The sequence below is a fragment of the Furipterus horrens genome, unplaced genomic scaffold (assembly GCF_987537825.1).
Source record: "Furipterus horrens unplaced genomic scaffold, mFurHor1.1.pri manual_scaffold_7, whole genome shotgun sequence".
Taxonomy (NCBI): domain Eukaryota; kingdom Metazoa; phylum Chordata; class Mammalia; order Chiroptera; family Furipteridae; genus Furipterus; species Furipterus horrens.
In genome coordinates, this window is record NW_028327177.1 from 20576493 (window position 1) to 20584015 (window position 7523).

Genomic DNA, 7523 nt, shown 5'->3' on the forward strand with positions numbered 1-7523 from the left:
ATACTGGAAAAACATATTACCATGTCAAAGGATTACTTCTAAATATTTTTAATTTTACACACAGCATGTGAGTTCAATGCTCCTCTAAAAAGTGTAACAACTAAAATTTCCTTTGATCACCAACCCAGGGCTAGCAGTTATGCCCCTCTTCCTTGAGCAATACTAATAGCTAACACTTCTTTAGTTTGAAATGAAAATTTGCCAGGGACACCAGAAACAAAAGGTACCACATTTCAAAAGTGGTGCTGGACCATAGGCAACATTTATAAATAAGGTATCGGAAAAACTTGACTCTTCTCCCTCCATCAATATCAATGGTATCAAAGTATTGAGTTAGACATTAGAATGGGGAGGGGTGTCCTGCCGATAAACTTTATTTCTAGCCTTCTTGCATCAATGAGAACTAAATGAGAGTCAGTGGGCGGAGCTTGCAGGAATATTACACTGCCCCCTCTCTTTTTCTTGCTTCTAGTCTGAAGCTCGAATGGGGTGGCTGTCACTCAAGCAGGAATGTAGGTCAATGGGGAAAACTGAAAATGGAAACACATGCTAAAATTGCCAAAGCAGAAAGATATGAACTCTGGGCCCTGGTGACTGTGGAGGTGCATGTTAGCCCAGGCCACCTATCTCTTGATTTCTTTTATAAAAGAGGAAATTGAACTTCTGTCACGTGTATGCTTCTGTTATTCTGTTTCTGATACATCAGCTGAATGCAAAGCCCAACCGACACAAACATGTTACCAAGAAAATATACTCTGAGGTAAATATCATATACATAGCACACATATATGTACAATATGTATACACTATATTTCTCACACATATACACATATGTGCATATATAAACACACATATGCTTATATATATGCATGTGTATGCATTCATATGCATAGGTATGTGTACATGTAGAGATAGTGTGTGTGTGTTCAGTACATATATCTCATGCCCACATACACATTTCCAGTTGTATATGTCCCTTGAAGTTGCTACCACAGACACACTTGACTTAATAACTCTATTATAATTCTTGTGGGGCATTTGCTATGCCAGCCCAAGTTGCTTGTCATGCCACCAGCAATGCTCATTAAAAAGCAAAAGACCCCCTGGCTGCTGTGGCTCAATGGATTGAGCATCGGCCTGCGAACCAAGTGTCGCTGGTTCAATTCCCAGTCAGGGCAAGTGACTAGGTTGCACATCAGGTCCCCAGTTGGGGGCGCGAGTGAGAGGCAACCACACAGTGATGTTTCTCTCCCTCTCTTTCTCCTTTCCCCTCTCTCTAAAAACAAACAAACAACCCCTGGCTGCTGTGGCTCAATGGATTGAGCATCGGCCTGCGAACCAAGTGTCACTGGTTCAATTCCCAGTCAGGGCACATGACTAGATTGCACATCAGGTCCCCAGTTGGGGGCATGAGTGAGAGGCAACCACACATTGATGTTTCTCTCCCTCTCTTTCTCCTTTCCTCTCTCTCTAAAAATAAATAAATAAACAAATAAATAAAAATAAATTATTAAAAAATAAATAAATAAAAAAATAAAAACAAACAAATAAATTATTATTTTTTTAAAGACCAAGAAGAAACAAAGAAAGCAATTTTGTTTTTTGTTTGTGCAGTCTTGGGTGGATGGAAGTGGGGAGGCGAGGAACCCCTCCCATTTGTTCATTGGGAAACTGATTGTTATTCCTTTCCTTTTTTTTTTTTTTTAATATGTGAGCTAGAAATTTCAAATTATAATTTAGTGTAAACTAAGGGGAAAAACCATCATTTACATAAAGACTAATGATGAACCAAGTCTCTGGCTGGTCAGACTTTATTTTGTAAGAGTGGCATTAAAACTGCCTTCCATTCTTCTTCCATCTGCCAGGCTGTGTTTTGCTTGGTTATATCAGTACAATTGTATATTTAATAAAAGGCTCCTTAAAAGAAACTTGTCACACTTGGTAATGTAAGACTGCTTCAATCACCAGTGTGTGAAAATCGTTTCTCCAGATGGCAGCTTCCTGCTTGGCTGAGCTTATGATCCCCACAGTAGCTTTTTGTTTTCTTCCCAAAGTATATTTACTTTCATGTGTATGTGTATAATTAATTTTTAATTTTATAACTTCTTGGCAAGAGCAAAGTCAAACAGCAATAAATTATAGATGTAAAAAAGAATAAGGCATCAATGATTTCCTTTGGGAAGCATTGTCCAAAGCAAACTATAATGCTGTTGACCTTCACCTATTTTTAGGATGACAAGTGATGATTAGCTACATTAACATAGCTCCATGTAATACCAACTGCAAATTTAGCAGGGTTCAAAGGTAGAAATGATATATCAATTCTGCTAAGTCTTAATAAACAATCCATGCATTTAAGAGGAATACGTTTTTAAAAAGTATTGATTTATTATTAGCTTTTTAAAATGACCATTAAGTAACAGGAATTATGCTGTTGCTAAGATAACAATGGTGAGCAAAAGAGAGATTTGTACTCTCAAAAGGACAAGACAGACAATCATATGGTCATATGCTTATAGTCCTATTACCCTTGGAAATAAAGTGCAGGCAGTTATGAGAGCATGCCTTAGAAAGATCTGATATAGCTCAAGGGGTCATAGAATTAATTTAGTTAGTTGATTAATAAGTTATTAATTAATCGATATAAATAAATTAATTAGTTAATTATTATTAGTAAGTCTTAACTGTAAGAGTAATATTAAAATGAAAGCTCAGAAATGACTAGAAGTTAACTGGGCATAATGTGACTGAATGTCAGAGAGCAAAGGAGTAAAACGTCCAGGATAAGTTTGGAGAGATGATGTGCAGGGCGTTTTAGATCCTGTTTAGGATGTTGGTTTTTATTATATGAACACAGGGAAGTCTTTAGTGTTTTAAGCAGGAATATGACATATGCAGATTTATATTTTAAATGATTATCTAGCTGCAGTGTAGACTTTACACTGTAAAGAAGTGAATGGAGGAGGATAAACCAAGACCTAGTGAAAACATTGAGGAAAATTTTTATGTAGTCCTCATGAATTAAAGAAAACTAATCCCTGATTATATTTTATTCATACAGACACCCTGTCTCCCTAGATATAAAAGTAAAACTGTACATAGATGCAGACACAATATAGTGTACACAAGAGGACATCATCAGGGACGTGGAGGAAAACAGTATCTATAAGAAATGAGGATTCGACCTCATAACAACTTCTCATCCGCACCATGGAGACGTGAAAATAATGGGGTATTTTGAAACTGCTGAACCAAAATAGTTATTTATATGGAGTTCCATGGGATGTTGAACCATTATTCGAGAATGAAGGTACTGTCAGATATACTATGATTGAGAGATTTGACTACACACATGAACACATACTGAAGATATTTCAGGAAGAAATAATGAGCCCAGAGTGAAGGAATTAGATACAAAAAGCAAGGAGAGTAAAGGAATTGAGCAAGATTTGAGCAAACCTAAGTAGCATAGAGATAAGTAATATTTTTCAATTAAGAAATAGACAGTAATATTTTTCAACACAGAGGGGAGATCATATTTATAGCATTATAAGGTGCAGTTTTAAAGGAGGAAGGTAGAACTGTAGACAGAATTAAACTATGGTTAAGTGAAGTTTATAAGTTATTTTAAGAATCACCAGTAAAATAGTAGAAATAACAAATAATTTCTCAAATGATTTTAAGGCAAAAGGAGGAAAAACAAACCTTGTCAAATCCAACAGAAAGCAGAAAAAGAAACAAAAAAACCTTAGTAAATGTAAAACATTACATAACAAAAATAAATTTAAATACTGTATATATAATCAACAAATTTAATAGAAAATCATACAGAAGCCATGTTTTAAAATTTTATTTACTATTTCTCCACAACTTCCACCTCAACTTACATGATAGTGGGTGGTTTTAGTGGGAAGCCAGGCTCACCTTTGTGGAGCTAACATTTTGTTTTTAGTGAATTAAAGAGGCCTTGAATATACCTCTTGTTAAAATGCTTTTACACTTCATTGACAGAGTTAAATGAATACTTTTTGCTTATAGTTTAGATTTAAGTGGGATTATATCAATTTCCTATCCTTTCTTACAGAATAAATCACATGCTAAAGCATATGGGCCTATTTTCATAATTGCTTCTCCTTAGTGAGACCTCTTTGCAGAACCGATATAATCGACCTGATATTGCAGGCTTCCTAAATATATAGGAGCGGAGTCAACATGCAAGATTTTCACATCCCTGAGGACCTGCCTCTGCTACAAGAGGTTCCTGTAGTAGTTAGGTGAGTGTGCAGAGATCCTTGGAGGCTTCACGGCACCTTTGTTTATAAACTGTACTTTCTTTTCATCTGCAATCTATTCAGACAGTGAGTTCATAAACCTGCAAAGTACCTGCTCATGAACATTGCCCCGTTTTGAAGTAAGATTCCAAATTCTCTGCTATTCACATGCTATGATGGTGCCTGTAGGTCAAATGAAAGCAGTCTTGCTACTCAGGCTCTAGCTGATTTGCCCAGGTTTTGGTACATAATCTGAATGTACCTTCATGTCTAAATGCAAGAGAGGTCTGGTGCCTCTGAGACCCAAGTTAGGTGGTAACAACCTGATACAATCATATCCTCTCTTCTTATGCGCCTAAAGTAAATAGAAAAAGAAGGAGGGAGCAAAAAGAATAGTATCTGTGAATAATGCTCAGTTATTGTGTGCTCAGGATGGCTATTGTATAGCTAAGACTTGCATGTCTTGGGTACGATACAACATTGCCACCCATGCCACCCTCTGGGGTGAATTCCTGCCATAGACCATTGCCACTGAAGGTAATCTGCGCATAATTTCTCTTTGTGATCCCAAGGATTCTGAAAAGTACACGCAGGAAAGAATATCCAGGGCAGAGATATCAGGAGAATTCCAGGGACGGGGACTTGAATATTACACACCCAGGTTAAAGCAGACTTTAAAATCCCAGGTGTCAGGGCAGGTGTCTAAGACAGATAAAGTCCTACCTCTGTCCCCAGCCTCCAATTGAGTCAGAGCTTGGGAGCCACCCTAGTGTGATTATTTCAGGGACATATAGACTTGGAGAGTAAAGAGCTAATGTCAAATATATCCAGATTATTCTTTTGGATGTAGTTTTCTCAATAATCTATAAAAAGAAATTCAATGTTTTTGACATTACTTACCTCTCTTCATAGCTCTGGCACAGAATTATGAAACAGATTTTTTTCCCAAGTTGTTAGAAATGAGTCATAAAAGAAATGACTTTTCTTTGACTTTCATGTATTTCTAACAGCAAGCATTAGCAGTTGATGAAATCCTTCTAATATATACTAGGAGTGCAAATGCGTCAGATGCCTATGGCTTTCAGATTAAACTACAGTCTATTTAAATTTAGTGTGTTTCATCACATATACAGCAAGTCAACTCAGAAACTATCAAGCATGTGTCAAAGTATTATCTGAAAGTCACAATATTCACTCTGTGCTTCAGAAATAAATACAAGCTAATTGCTTCCTTCCCATATCTCTTCAAAACAAATTTATTTTGTGGAACATCTTGGGCAATCAGCCCAGGATGAGAGAACACAGAATGTTTTAATTGAAAAAAAAAACAAACAAAACAAACCACGAAGAGATCATCTAGGCTAATTCTTTAGTTTTACAAAGATGGAAACCAAAGCCCAAAAGATAAGTTTCTCTTCTTAAGGTCACACAACAAGCAAGTAGCCTAAATACTGGCTTAGCACTATCAAATGGTCCTCCTGCTGTCAACAGCATTGAAAGTTTCCTCTCCACCCGTGCTGAGGATATAAATTCCCCATAAAAAAAAAAATTGCTGTGATCTTTTCTTTGCTTCAGAAATGTTTTCCAGGTTTCTTCTCCCACTTACCTCTTCATATCACATTCCCTTCTATGGATTTCTAGGAATCTGGTAGCCAGCCGGACAAGTGGAGGTAGTCTGTCTGCCCAGTCCCCATGGGAGGCTGATGTAGTTAGGTGGCCTGCGTTGGCTTTGTGTTAAGTCTCTTCCTAAAGGCCACCTCCCCAGCTTTGGGCTCATCCATTGCAGCACCAACATAGCTGCCTGATCTACTTCTGCTAGACAGAGAAGAGGATGTACGCTGAGCTATCACATAGAGTATCATCTATCTGAAAATAGGTCCGTGTTGAGGAACAGATGCTAAGTGTCGTAAGATACCAAGAGCTCTCCAAAAACTGAGATCTGCAAAGTCAAATCAGCTAAATTGGAGATAAAGTTTGCATGAGCAGGCTTTTTAATCCCATCTTCTTGGGCTGTGAACTGCTATGATATGTTCAAAGATTATTTATTACTTTAATAGGTGTGTGTGTGTGTGTGTGTGTGTGTGTGTGTGTGTGCGTGTGTGTGTTTAAATAAGGCTTGGTCAAATAATGTAGTCTTGCATCTGGGCTTGAGGGATCCATGGCTATGTTCTTATTATCATAGCAGTCATAAGTTCAATAAAGTTGTCCAAACTTTTAAACTAACTGGTCTCTCTGCCCTTATATGACCCTCAAGACTTGAAAGGGGTACAGCTATAAAATAAAAGGGAGTCTTGATAGCTGTAAAATTTTTCTTCCAAGTTGCTGTACTCTTGCCACGTTTGATCCTTAGAGTTTTAAAACAATTCATAGTTTTTTATCCACTTGAATTTTAAAAACCTGAATATGTAATTTATAAAGTATAAACATTTTACCTATTAAGGCTAGGCTAAGTGTAGGTGAACCTGGGAGGCCATTAGCTCCTGGGCACGGTGCAGAAGGCAACGGCCCAGCGGCAGCCCGCCTCACTGTGACCATCCTCAGCAGGTGGAGCGAGGCTGCGACGCCAGCTGCCTACTTTGGGGAGCGAGAAAGGAGGCCCGAATTCGCTGTGGGAGAACTCCAAGCTCTCTTGGTCAAACCTTCCTCTCCTCCTGCTTGTTTCCCTTTTTAGGATGCTTGTGGATGACCACCTGGTATTCCGAACCATGAATTCATGGAGACATTCCATCAGGAATAACACGGAACAGGCAGCCTGGTAACTGCTATCCACACCTCCGTCATTTTTACTCACTTCAGTAATTATTTATTGTACACTTACTATCATGCCCAGCCTGGCACTAGCAAGGAGGCCTTCAAATGAGCAGAGCATATAATTCCTTCCCTAAAGATTTAAAAAATTTATTTAATGCTGTAATTATTTTAGGAAGAGCAGATGAACTACTACATGAAGCAATTTAAGAAGAAGTTACCTAAGTGTCAAAGCACTGCAGGAGAACCTACATGGAAAAAAATAACCTCAGGTCTTTAGTTCAGTTCTTATTAAGTTGGAGGTGCTACATATGCCTAGGCCCTGGGTAATTTTCATGTGTCAGCTGAATTCTGTATCCTCAAAACTACCTTAGGAGAAAGGTGTAAAAATTCCACATTTAACACGGGGAATAAGGTCTGGGGGTAAGGGCTAGATAACCTTTCTCAATAGTTGACTCTTCAGCCAGCGTCTATCAGAATCAGGTGGAAACCTCCACGTGCCTG